We start from the raw sequence: 13993 nt of genomic DNA, 5'->3' as shown, positions 1-13993 counted from the left end.
AGAGAGCATGAGAGGGAAGAGGGTCAGAGGGAGAAGCAGACTCCCTGCCGAGCAGGGAGCCCGATGTGGGACTCGATCCCGGGACTCCAGGATCATGACCTGAGCCGAAGGCAGTCGCTTAACCAACTGAGCCACCCAGGCGTCCCTGTATAGAGTACATTTCATCTTAAAGTTCAATTTGAAGAAAAAACTAAGTAATAAGTCATGGAAGTTATCAAGTCCCCTTTAAATTCTCAAGATGACACTTGAAAGTAATTCATGCTTGCAGGTGAAGACATTATTGTTTGACAGCTTTTTCTCTATCTTACATACAGTACACTATACTTTGTTCTATGGAATTAGTAAGTGTTTTCTGACATACCCCTCCTTATAAGTTGAGTACTTATGAGAAAAGTGTTTCTAAATTATAAAAGAAGACTGTGTAGCAGAATCATAAAAAACCAGACTTTGGAGTCTGTGTGGGTTTGAATACCAAGTTATCTTAGACAAGCTTTTCACTTTATCAAAGCCCCTGCTTTTCTCATCAGTAAAATGGGGTTAATAAACACTAGAGTAGAGAAGTTTAAATAATGCAATATTTTAAAAATGTTTAGCAAAATGTGTGGTACATAAATATAGCTATCTTATAGGCTCATTGACCTCACATACCAATTTATACCTCACTTCTGGTTTATTCAAAACTGGAAAGAATGCTAATGAAGAGAAGGCAGAGTTTCATCTATGACATCCATTCAGGAGGATATTCCCTAGAGAACAAATGTTTTGAAACAAAATTTTTTCAAAGGGTGGAACCAGTTTATACACTGTCATCCTTGCCCATAACCATATGCACTGGTTTTGTCCTTGCGAGAAAACAAACTTTGCTCTTACACAGACACAGTTGTTGGCTTTGAGTCAAATTCTTGTTGACATGTTGACTTCCAAGGACATTTTATGTTGTGATTGGTCAACATAAGTCTGGGTTTTTCCTTACAACAGGTTTCTAGAAGTCACTGCTGTGACATGCTATCCTTAAACATGATAATCTTTCCTCTATTCATAAACACTCTTATATACCTTTTCTTCTACTGTTTCTATGACTCCAATGCCTTTTCCATTTTCTCTACCTAGTGAACTCCCACGTTAGCTCAAGACCCAGATTAAGAGTGCCCTAGACCAAAAGTTGCCTCCCATCCTGAGTTAATCATCTCTCCACTGCTGAATGCTAGCATCATCTTTATATGACTCTAACAGACATGCATATTAGAATCAAAGTGAAGCTTTTCAAAACTCGTAAGGGCATAGTCAAGTATGTATTTTTTTTTTAAATGTTAAAAGAAACTCCCATATGTTTCTGGGTAAGAATAACAGCTCTAGTATAATATTTATAAATAATAACTGTTGCTTTTTTAAGTCTTTCTTCCTCACCAGACTGTTAGGTCTCTGAAGAAAAAGACCTTGTTCTACTTGTTTATACCCCCTCCTCCAAACCCAGCATGACATTGTATAAAATGAACTCAACAAACTTGTATTGAGTGAATGAATAAACAGAAGCCAATTCTAATGCCATTAGAGCAATTACTTGGATATTCAGTTATTATTGCAATTAAGTAGAAAAGCTGTAGTCTTTCCATTGTTACATGTTCAGCTCAAGGACTTTTTTGTCCCAATATGACAATTTAAATCTGAAATTTGCAAATCACCTTGCAGAAGTATTTTGGCTCTGAGTAATATAAAGGATTATTAGCTGCTTAGCCCTGTATTCAATGCTGCTGTTGACACACATTATTGTGGGCCCTGTGTCAGAGAGCAAGACCTCAGACCACCCAGGATGAGGGTGAAATTAGATGATGCAGTTCAAGAAGTCATCACAAAAGGAGGTTCTCTGAATAAGATATTTATTTTCTAAAACTTTTTGAAATCACAGGCTAAGGAATTTTTCTCTTCTTTCTGGGGGGCTTCCGTCATGGAGAAAGGATTCATCCCTTGGTAGCTGAATTGGACAACCTTGCAGAGCACATATTCTGAGAGGAGCTGCCTCCACTCAACCTGCGGACTGCATTGTGTGGGTCAGGAAGAAATAGTGACATGAATTAACATGTAGTTGCTGTCATCTCTGTATCTTCAAGACTAAAAGCTGAGCAGTTGCTGATTGAGACACTGGGGATTTTTAATAGTGTTTGTTGGTATTCATATAAGAAAGTAACCAGCTCCCTGTGAATCAGCATGGGATTCCTGAAACGAAAGCAGACTTGGTAGGTATCAGAGAATAAAGAGAATAAAAGAAATGAGATATCTGGGCGGAACCGCTATCAAAACAGTCCTACTAAACATATCTGGCCAAAGATTTCAGAATACTCGGGTGGTGGAAGGATAGATAAGAAATGCCAATATTGCTGTGTAGTTATATACACTATTTACACTACAGGAAGTATATTATGGGAAGAAAAGTTCTGACAGGAACTTGGATTTTTTTTTTTTTTAAATAGAAGCTAAACAAAGCTTATTCCAACTGGGGTATGCCACATGGACGTTTATTATCCTAGGTTAATATAAAGAACCTCGTGTGAGGAAAAAAGTAGAAGGCATTCCCCAAATCACAAACAGTACAGGATCACAGCATCTGACATTGGCATACTCCAGTCACACCACAACGTCCTTGGAGGTCTTCAAGGATAGTATGGAAGCAAAATGAGGAGTTGAACAACCAAGCAGTAAAACTTTAATTTCCTTTTTTTTAAATCCAATAATGAGAATGGAATGAGATACATCAGAAGAATTTCCATTGCTTCCGTTTTCTTAAGCATTAACTATGCAGGCTTGTAATTAATTCTTCCTATAATATTATTTAGCTTCATCCTCAAGGCAAATATGAGATCTACAAAGTGAGCAATTTTATCTTTTAATTTTCATGAATCTCAGCAATACCATCTCTATGTGTCTATTTATCTCCCATACACAATAGATAATCAGGTATTTTTCAACAGCAAATCTTATTTCTGTCTGTGGAACTTAATCACCTGACAATAACTGGTGATCATTACAAGCATATGGATCATAAATGACAAAATCAACAAAAAGAGAACTACACCAAGAAGGCCACTTTGCATTTCTGCTGGAGAGAAATGGATTACACTGTAACTGAATCTTTTTAAATAAATGTACTTAAAAAAGGTAATTTGCAGCCCTTACTAAAGGCAGACATTTGTTTAGAAACACAGAAAGGTTTTCTTTAAGAGTAACTTGTTCTAAACTATTTTTTCCAGTGTTGTTGCTATGTACAGTGAGAGTCCAGATTGAGACTGTGTGGCAAAATTGAGTTTAGACGTGCAGAGGTGACCTAAGTCACCTTCCTTGCCAAACTGCATTTTCTGTAAGTCTGAGGCTTTGCTTCGTATTTCAAGCTACTTGTCTTCATTTAATTGTTCTTATTTTATCTGGCAATTTAAACACTAGCTACCAACAGCTTGGATCTCTTTTGTGTCTAAAGTTGTTAAAGGGAATAAATGAACACATCCACAATTCAAAAATTCTTTTAGGAACATTTCTCTGGTGTTAGGACAGTAAACAGAATTTTAATAGGTCTGCATTGTAGACGGGTTCAACTGGGTGGGCTTCCTCCAGGCGCAGAGCACGATATTGAATGGCAGTCAGGATGGAAGGTAGACACCGCGGTGGGAGAGAAGGCAAATGGCAACCAGAAAGAGAAAACTCAGCCCCTGATAAAATTTGCAAGGTTTTGGCAGTGATTTTCAAGGTGTCAACAAAATAAAAAGAAGAGCAAGCCCAGGGGGCAACAAGTCATTTAGGACATGGCAGAGGCCTAAAATGCAAATCCCCCTTCTCCAGGCTGCCCTTCCCAACAGCAGGGCCACTCCCCTTTTCCACCATCATAAAAGTAACAGACTGCGTGAAAATCATCAGAAAACTGGCAACATGGGGGAAAAGGGAATTTGAGAGTAACGAAATCAAAGCTGGTGGATGCTTATTCAATATAGTTAGCAAATCTCAGAGCGAAGAATGGGCCAATGTGACAGTTCTTTAAAACAAACAGCCTGGGGGAAATCAGGCTAGGGTACATTTTCATGGTTGTTGTAAAATGGTGCAGCCTCCATGGAAACCAGTACGGAGATTCCTCAAAATTTAAAAGTGGAATTACCATATGATCCAGAAATCCCATTTCTGCGTATATATATATCCAAAAGAATTAAACTCAGAATCTCAAAGTGATGTCTGCACTCCCATACTCATCCTATTTTGAAATTACAATGCTGTAGGTTGCTGTGTAGGTTAGCTAATTCAGAGACAATATTGAAACCCAAAGAGACTTATATGACCTCGATGAAAAGAAATGGATTTTGAAGGGAGATTTGCTTTTAGTTTGACTAGTGAACAATTTATTAGAAATTGTCATTTCCAAATTTATTCTGAAAATGACATCATTTCCAAATTTATTCTGAAAATAACGTCATTTCCAAATTTATTCTGAAAATGACATTTTAAAAAAGGTTGAATTGAAAAATTCAATCAGAACTCAAGATTTAAAGTTTGATAAACCGCTGACCATTCTATCATCTCAAACACAGTGTTACCACACTGCTTTATCGCTATTTATATTGGGAAAACAATAAATATTAAGACAAAGTATTCTGTGTATATGTACAATGATTGTTGTTCATTCTTAAAGTCCGGAAAATAATACATCTGTTTAATATCATGGCTTCTCTGGAATTCTCATTGAAAACTTTTTTAACAGAGTATTCCAAGACTATCCTTTGTTTCCTCTTACTGTGTAATTTTAAGTCCACTGTAAACAATGGGAGCTTAGCCTTTCCCTCCCCTCCTTGGGACCCTTGCTGATAAATCAGGAAGCAGAAACATTTTAAATGATATGTTTATATATTAGATATTTAGTTTATCAATTATTTCTTCCCCTAGTCATTCTTCAGGAAACAAGCTGCATATAGACACAGGCACCACAAGACACTTTTGTCAGCAGTTTCAACCTTAGTTTGCAAATGTGCTTAATTATACAGGATGTACTAAGTGTTGTTGCTATTTTGGTCCTGGTTTCTTTGCTGGAAAATGTGATCTATTTTTTGTGAGGCCTGACAATTCATATTTGATTGCCTGAAGAAACTTGTTTGCTTGAATTTTGTCTAATATTTCAGTGCTGTCACATTGCCTTAATTGTTCACGGTTTTTCCTCAAGTGTTCCATCAACTGGTTGCTTCTTTAAAAAAAAAAAATGAACTCATAATACTGTAGTCGTTTTAGCATGGTCTTATTAGAATCAAGATGGTCCACAAACTAACATTCATTCATATCATTTACTTTTACAGAGCACACAAAGTAAGGTAAATAAAACATGATTTTGTTCTAATCTTTCTGTAAGATTTCACAATTGTTCACATCTTTCCTCCTGAGGGTTTAGTGTAACTTTTTTTTCATACCACATCTAAATTCCACATGCTTTTACTGTTATATGGCTTCTATACATTGATATGTAATCACTCTTTAGATTATAGCGCTACGCACCTTAACGTAACAGGTAATCCCTCTTCCAAATTATTAAGCTGTTAAATGTAGTTAAATGTTAAATAACGTGAAATGATGTCTAAAGCTACGCCTATAAAACTCATTACAACTGAGAATAGTATAGCTTCATAGTGCTGCCTTTTTTTTTTCTTTTTTAAATTTTTAGTTAAATTCTGGTTAGTTAACATATAGTGTACTATTAGTTTGAGTAGTAGCATGTTGTGATCATGGTGCTGACATTCTAACCATGTTTGTATGCCTAGTCATCCAGTTATTGCTGGCTCTACAATTGATCTAATATATTTTGAATGCATTGCTGTGTACCAAATGTTAGGATGCTGACCTCTAAGCACTGCAATCAATCATGGGATGACGAAAAGCCCGTGCATTGCATTGTGCTTGCTGTTCCCCATGCTGTTGTATGATAAGCTACGGGGGCACCCATGACACTTACGGGAAAAGCCACTTGAGACACAATGCCATTAGAAGGGGCCCATATATGGAAAGGTTGCACATCAACGGGGTGAGCGTCCTGTAGAACTGTGGGATAGTTTCTCCAATTGCCAATCAGATTCTCACAGTGGTACTTTCTCTCAATGCCAGTGAGAGAGGCACTTATCTCTTCTCTGAAAAAGAAATTACATTCTTCCACTTTAAAAATAGCATAATAAAAATTTGAAGCAGCTGTAAGTCAATGTTACCCTGGAGGAATAAAAAAACAAAATCCAAAATGCCAAATGTGAGTATGGATGGAAAGGAAAACTCAGATAAATGTCTTCAGAGTAAAACCAAAATAACAAGGCCTTCCTAAAGCTGATAATGAGGAGACACCCAAGAAGAAACCATGGCCAGGCAGTCCTCTTGGTGGGGAACAGTTAATACATTCCTGAAAATTCAAAATAGGCAGAACCAAAGAAATAAAGGTTTACCTTAAATATTCCTCTTTTAAGGGATTGAGAAAATGAAATTTGGATATTTAATTATTAACCAAAGATAATTGATTTGGCAATCAGACACTGAACCAAAGTATCTCTCTTCTAAAAAACTAATAAACAACCAAAAAAACAACCAACAGAAAGACACAAAATAACTGCATCTTGAAACATTTTCAATATATTTTTCCATTTGTTTTATGGGATATCATCAGGCTTTTGTTGTATCGAAGCAAAACAAAATTCGCATATTGTTAACATAAAAAAATGCACGTGTTGGAAATTTAAATATGCATTGTACCTTGTTTATATTATAATATGATGAATAGGTATGTGTGTCAATTTAATTATTGTTGTGATATAATGCTTATAGTATAACACTATTTCTTTCATGTTTTCAAATATATAATATTTATTAAAAACCATTTTTCTTTTTTATTCAGCGATATCAAAAATGCAGCATAGAACACCCCAAAAAGAACAATAACATACAGAGTATGTACAATCTGATCATAGTGGGCAACTTTGACCTACTTGAAAGTACAATTTTATTGTACGAGCACAAAATAATCAAGACTCTTGATTTTATAAGATATTTTAAACTAACATTATTGAGCTCTTTACTACAAGTAGCAACTGCGCAAAACAATTTACAAAAGTGATTTTTTCATTTTTTCCTTTAAAGAACTTTAAAGTTAGGTACAACTGCCATGCCTATCATGTTTAAAGTCAGTGTGAGAATAACACAAACTCACTGTGCATAGTGCTGGGTATACAATATTCTTTGCTGAATAAATGTTATGAGAGTAATATTTACTCAGTTAAGGGTGATTGTTAACAATTATTCATAGAAGGGTTGTAATCTAAAGCATCTCCAGTGAGCAGAAAGCCTTTCATTATTCACAAGGGACTGTTTCCATTTTCCACTTCTAACTTTATCTTTTTTCTAATTTTTAATGTTTTCTCTTTTGAAACTTAAAATAAATATATTCTGAGATCACAGATAATTACTTAAGTGCGTAATTTTGTTTTGACTCATACTTTAGCCACAAGTGGCAGTAAAAGATAAGGATAAGGTTGATTGACTTTCCTCCAGAAAAAAAGAAAAAAAAAGGGGGGGAGGGAAAATTCAATACAAACACAGCCATTCAAAACACTATGGATTTATGTACTTTTGAAATCCTGGAAACAGATGAATTCCATGCAGCATCCCTGCACAGTGTTCGTCTGTGTTCTGTATATGGTGCAGTTATGAAATCGTTTTCTCTAGATGGCAAGGTTGACTGGAAACATTTTATCTGCCAACTCTCAATTATCCACAGACTATTATTAAATTTGAAAATTAAACAGGCCCCTGCCTTCTCTTTCTTTTTACTTTCTTTTTTTTCTTCCTGCTACATTTTTGAGAATTTCACTGCCAAGTAGTTTTCCACCAAAAGATTTACCAAACCAAAATAAACCTAAAACAAAAACTAACCCAAAGCAAAAGTAATCACTTTGAATCCTGTTAATGGACCATGTTAAAGAGATTTGGTTAGAAAAAAAAATTAGTTCACATAACACTCAACAAATTTCCAAGGGAAACCTTGTCACATCCTGGGTATTACACAGTTTAGGGAAAGAAAAAACCGAACACTTATTTGAGGCTCTGAAATTGCTTTAAAAGTCAAAATACCAGCCAATAGCAAGTAAGGGATAGTGCATATTGCCTAGTGTAAGTAAGGTGTATTTATGCAAGTATAGACCATTGTTGTTATAATCAAGAGGATATTTTATTTGCAATAATATATTTTTTCCTAATTCAGCAGGAGAATTTGGCAGCAATAAAGAGTTTTATGTATGCATTACTTTCTAGAAATTTGGCAAGGACGCTATCACAATGAAATTTCCATTTCATGAAAATTTTAAAGCATGTTTCCCAAAAGAGCAGACTGTTTAGAAACAAAATATGTAGCTAAGAAGTCTTATTAAAGTGGCTCAAGTGAAACTTAGTTTTCCTCTATTGCCTGAAGAGCTATATATTAAGAAACTAGATTATACATTCATACATTATTTTCTAACTAAAAATATCTCTTTCCTCTTCTCGCAAGAGTTTAAAAGGGATCACTCTACGAGTGTATTTTCATGGAAGTCCCTCCAATTCCTACTAGTCCCAAGGTATTTTTAGGTTAGCTGAGGCCTATAATCTAAAGGAAAAAGAAAAAGGCTAGTCCATGATCTGAGAGTATCAATTACCCAAATGTTTGAGCAAGAGATCTGTGCAATTTCTCACTTTTTAATCCAAATGTTTGGTACTATAAAAACACAGACATAAGCTTGGAATAGGTGACAAAACTCCCCAAGGAAAGCCCTTGGCCAATTTCTATTAATGAGCAAATGAGAAAAAGGTTATCGGGCAAGTTTTACTGATTCCCTATGTCTGACTTTCGCTGATATAAATCTTTATATGTGCTCTTTTTTTTTTTTAAAGATTTTGTTTATTTATTTGACAGGGAGAGACACAGCGAGAGAGGGAACACAAGCAGGGGGAGTGGAAGAGGCAGAGGGAGAAGCAGGCTCCCCATGGAGCAGGGATCCCGATGAGGGGCTTGATCCCAGGACCCTGGGACCATGACCTGAGCCGAAGGCAGACGCTCAACGACTGAGCCACCCAGGCGCCCCTGTGCTCATTTTTAAGATAAGACCTGAAATATTGCTAAAATAGATTTTGGCTCAACACTAGACACATACAATATGACAATTGTTTTATCTTCTCTTCCTTGTTTAAACTTTTCATACAAACCTATTTTCAATGATGACACCCAATTAAGAACTTTTCTCTCTTTAATATGTTTTTGTCAAATATTTCCTGTGTGTCTAATAAGATATTAAGCATTACGGAAATATTAAAAACTAGGTTGGGACAAAAAGTTACATATTCTAATAAATCCCCAGAAAATAATATAAAATACATAATAATATAAAATAATATAAAATACACACAACCTAGTCAGGAATTTGAGAAAAAAGATCTTATGAGATGTTAAGAAGAGAACAGGGGATAACCCTACCAAGCATCATCATTATATCCCCACAAGTGTCCCCCACCTGACACGTGGTAGGTATTCAAAAAATTTTATTGAATGAGTAAAGGAGTTTGAGGACTGAGTAATCTATAGCATATAAACCCGAATTTGAGTGTAATATTTATATGAACTTGATGGGAAGTTTTATAATCCATAACTATGTAGCAACTGCCGAGTTCTGAGATAGAGGTGAGAATTCCAACCGATAGCAGAGACGTCTCTGGGACCCTGCTGATAGGGAAGCATGGCCAGTCGCCTGAAAAAAACAAAACAAAAAGCAATGAGCAATAAGCACGGAATTACAAAAGTCCAAAACAATGTTTCAACCACCAATGTCCTGACTTCGAATCCTTAGAGAATTTCGAGGATGACATAGAGTGATTAGGGACTGGCAAAAAAGGGAACATGTTAGACATTCAATATATGAAGTACCACAACATTACAACGACATATAATTCTTAACGTTTTTCTTTTCTTTTTTAATGCATTCTCTTCTCTTTATCTGCTTCCTACCCTGCTTCCTTTTTATCTCCCCACCTCCTACATCAGACTTACACAATATTAGAAGCGGTATTTGAAATGATATGATTTGAAAACAGTTTATTCTGACAGGGATGTTTAAGTGAGTGCTGCTTTAAAAAGTATGGTCAAGCCTCTTTTGTTCTTGCCTAACTACAGATAAGGAAAACATTCCATGTGGTAAAAAGTAGTTTAGTCTGTTCAAAGTTCTGGGAATGATATTTATCCAAAGGCCAAATGTCCCATCTTCAGAGCAGAGGTGTCATGTAGCTATGGTGTCATCTTAGAATGCAGACCATCTGGGAAAGTGGCCACTCACCACTCCCTTCAGGACAGCGCTGAAAGAAAATGCACATTACAGCTGATGGCCATTCCACAGCTGCTGGCCATATGAATTTCCCAGTAGAGCTCTTCCGTTGGTTGGCTCTGTCTAGCCTGTTCCCCATGGAAGATGCAAAAGGCTAGCACCTGCTTGCTTGGAGTGCTGACTGAAGAAAACATGGGCCCTGAGAAAGTCTTCAGAGCATGTGGGGATGAAATAATGCAACCAGGAAGCTTAACAGAAAGTCTGCCAATAGGAAGAGTTTCCAGTGGCTTAAGTTTTTGGACTACTCCTCCTGAGAAAGAAAAGAATGAAAGATATATTAACTCTCATTGTAAGGTTGACCTAACACATAAAACAGATTTGTGTTGGGGAAGGCATTGTAGGACTAATTCTATTAGGTCAATTTGGTTAATTGCAATTCTCCCTTCAAACAATTATCTGTAGACAAGAGACTTGGTCTACCAAAATGAAACTAAATTCGTAATTCATGGCTGCACATATAGTTACCTTTATTGTCAACAAATAATTCAGAAAAATGTCATATTTCTTTTTTTTCTAAAACAAACTAGCCTAATTCCAACATATGTTAAGTTTTATTTGTTTAAAATAGAAGTTAAAGTTTTATAAGCTTTTAAAGGTAATTTTCACTAACTCAAGCTTACCAGGAGTCCATCTCTAAAGAGGGTGATTTGAGAATTTCTCCTGGACCAGAGCATCACAAAAGAAGACACTCATATGACAAAAAATAGCAAATATAAAACCATACTTTGGGGAATAGGAGACTATTCTTTCACACTAATGACATCCAGGGATAATCTGAGTCTCACAGAAAGTGAAGAACACCAAATCAGTTTCTCCTTGAAAGAGGCTCATGTTCCTCACCCTCCACCCATGTATTACTGTATGTATATTTACTTTTAATTTATATTTTAAAATCATACTTTAGAAAAATGTGTGCTTATGTAAAAATTTGCACAACAGACACAAGTTAAAAGAGAAAATAAAAATACACAAAAATCCTTTCTCTGAGAAATAAACACAAGTAAATTTAGGGGAAAAAAACCATCTATCTAGACTTCTCCTCCTAATCTAGGCATGTAAACATGGCTATCTACCTGTGTTACAGATACATGGATAGACAGATACAAAGCCTGATAGAAACCTTATGATAAAGCATCTATATCGTACATACTGATTTATAACCTATTTTTATTTCATTCCATATTTTTGTATGTCTATAAAATAGAACTACATTACTCATTTTGATAGTTGAATCATAAACATAATTTCACTACACTTTTGTTATCACTGGGTATTAATTTTTTCCAATCTGATGGGTAAAATAGGATATTTCATTGTTTACTTTAATGCATTTCTTTGATTTTTAGTCAAATTGGAATATTTCCAAAATGTTAGTGACTATTTGTATTTACTTGTGTGGAAGTACATGTTCAAGCTCTATAACGTTTTATTCCATTTAGTTGTTTACTTCTGTTCTTAATATTTTCTTAAGGCTATTTGCATATTATTGCTATACAATATTGCTATTGACATCCCCTCTTTTCGGGGACAGCAGGTTACTGTCTATCGCTCTAGCCCCTCTAGCCCAGAAACCGTTCTCTTCTTCTCCTTTTCCTTCTTTTTCTTCCTCTTTTCCTCCCTCTTCTCTTCCTCCATCTTTAAATGACTTTACATAGCTCTGCTCCAGTCCATTAAAGTTTAATTCTCAGAAGATCGTGTCATTTCCAAATTATTGTGACATGCCTCATGTTATTGCCAAATACCACTTAAAATAAAATTTCTAAAATATAAACCTAATTGTTGTTCTTAATGGCAATTAAAAAATTAAAATTCCTATTGTAGAATGCCAGAAAATATTCATTATGACAACCGCAGTATTAAAAACATATTTGTAAAATCAGCCAAATGTGATCAATGCTTACTAAATTATACAAGTTATTTTAAAGAAAGTATATTCAAAGAGTTAAAAGAAAACAATTTCTGCATAAAAACTTGAAATATATATATACATAGTGATAAGACCATACTTTTTCAGAGTCCATTAAAATTTCACAGCCTTTTAAACTTTATTATTATTATTTGCTTAAACTTCTTGTTCAAATTATATAAAAATTTGCTCTTTGTTTCTACAAGTACTGGCTGGTAGATCACATGGCAACATACTGGGATTTTAATATTACCTTATTTTTCTCCTTTTTTTTTTTTTTTGATAGAGACTATAACAAACAGCAAGTGGTCAAAAGTAAAACACCTAGACACAGAAGAAAATTCTAAAAAGGGAAAATCCTGGATCATCTATTCCTGAATAACTGAAGGTTGGCACCCATTCATAAGATCTGCTGAATGATCTACGGGGACTCTTTTGTCTTCGAATACACTAAACTCAACTCTTTCCAATGGTCTCCAGTTTAGGGAAACTTAGACTGAACTTGTTAAATAAAAATTCAAGCTGATTTCTCAGTTTGTATAGTAAAAATAATGTGTGCTGTCCCAGGTTCAGGTGTTCCGGGTTTTTTTTTTTTTTAAATATGCAGTAAATTTGATAATTAACTTTTGGATAAGGAAGCTTGCAGGATATAGAACACACTTCAGGAAGAAAAAAGTACGTGTGGTGTTAGCAGAATGGGAAGGCTGCCCAGAACATGTCCCCTGCTATAAGATTAGTTTGGGAATTAGGGATTTACAGTGCTTACCCCCATCTAGAGGGGACTTGGCAACATTCCCTAGAACTGCGAAGATAAATTGGTGGGAGTGAAAGAAATAAGTAAAGGCCAGAGGCTGCTGGAAAACAGGCTTTCCTGTCACAAAGTCGTGATGTTGTAAAGAGTTCTTGAAATCAACCTAGGTTCTAGCCTGAGGAAGAAAGCCAGTTTCTATGTGTTAACAGTAACAACTGATCAATTCCGTCTCCTCATGGTCAGCCTGAAAGATGTAATACAAAGGCCCGTCTTGGGGGAGAAAGTGGCCGTGGGGTCATCCACTCAGCCAAGGAGCTCCACCACATACTTCCCGTCACAGTGACCTGCGGCAGATGGGGGCTTGAGAGTAAGACTGGGTGCTGAGGAGGGGGATGGCAATTATGAATGAGGACGACGGTGAAATTTAGAGATGATGAGAAGACTATTGCAGGAGGCAGGAAAAATTAATTATTTTTTGAAAACATCTGAATACATGAATATAAATGGGAAAGATATGAGACACTGGCAAAAATATGTAAATGTATTCCTTTCAAAAGGAAAGCCATCAGAATTCATTTCCATTCAAAAATAAAATAAAAAAGATTGTAACATGGAGAAGTAGTTTCTAGAAGCTGGTGTAAAAATAAAATGCTTGAATTCCCAAAGGGAATTATTTATATTAAACAAAATAAAGCAGTATGTAAACTTTGCCTGGAAATTCCCCTCACCTGTCCCTAGACACCACTTTTGATTTCTTCTTTTGCCCTCCCTTGTCCTCCTGTTCCCTACTAGGAGAGAAAATTACAATTTCATATACATTATTAACAGTCTCATTTTCAATATTTTAACACAGGGGACATAGGTAATTTCTTTATAAATAATAAATAAATTCCTTCCTTTTTCCACAATTTTTTATTTCTCTTCTTTCATTCCTTC

General features: G+C 35.5%; 1 long non-coding RNA gene across 1 annotated transcript in view; it reads left to right on the top strand.

Moving 5' to 3' along the window:
* Positions 1–12828, top strand: part of LOC112825772 (uncharacterized) — a 35187-nt gene extending 22359 nt beyond the window's left edge. Inside the window, exon 5 of the long non-coding RNA XR_003208796.2 lies at positions 12593–12828. This is a non-coding gene — a long non-coding RNA (uncharacterized lncRNA). The remainder of the gene's footprint in view (positions 1–12592) is intronic.
* Positions 12829–13993: the final 1165 nt, after the last annotated feature.

This window comes from Callorhinus ursinus, unplaced genomic scaffold (assembly GCF_003265705.2).
Source record: "Callorhinus ursinus isolate GAN/ISIS: 27379988/994484 unplaced genomic scaffold, GSC_fseal_2.0 scaffold4, whole genome shotgun sequence".
In the NCBI taxonomy this organism is placed as follows: Eukaryota; Metazoa; Chordata; class Mammalia; order Carnivora; family Otariidae; genus Callorhinus; species Callorhinus ursinus.
This window is presented reverse-complemented; position numbering and strand designations above follow the sequence as displayed.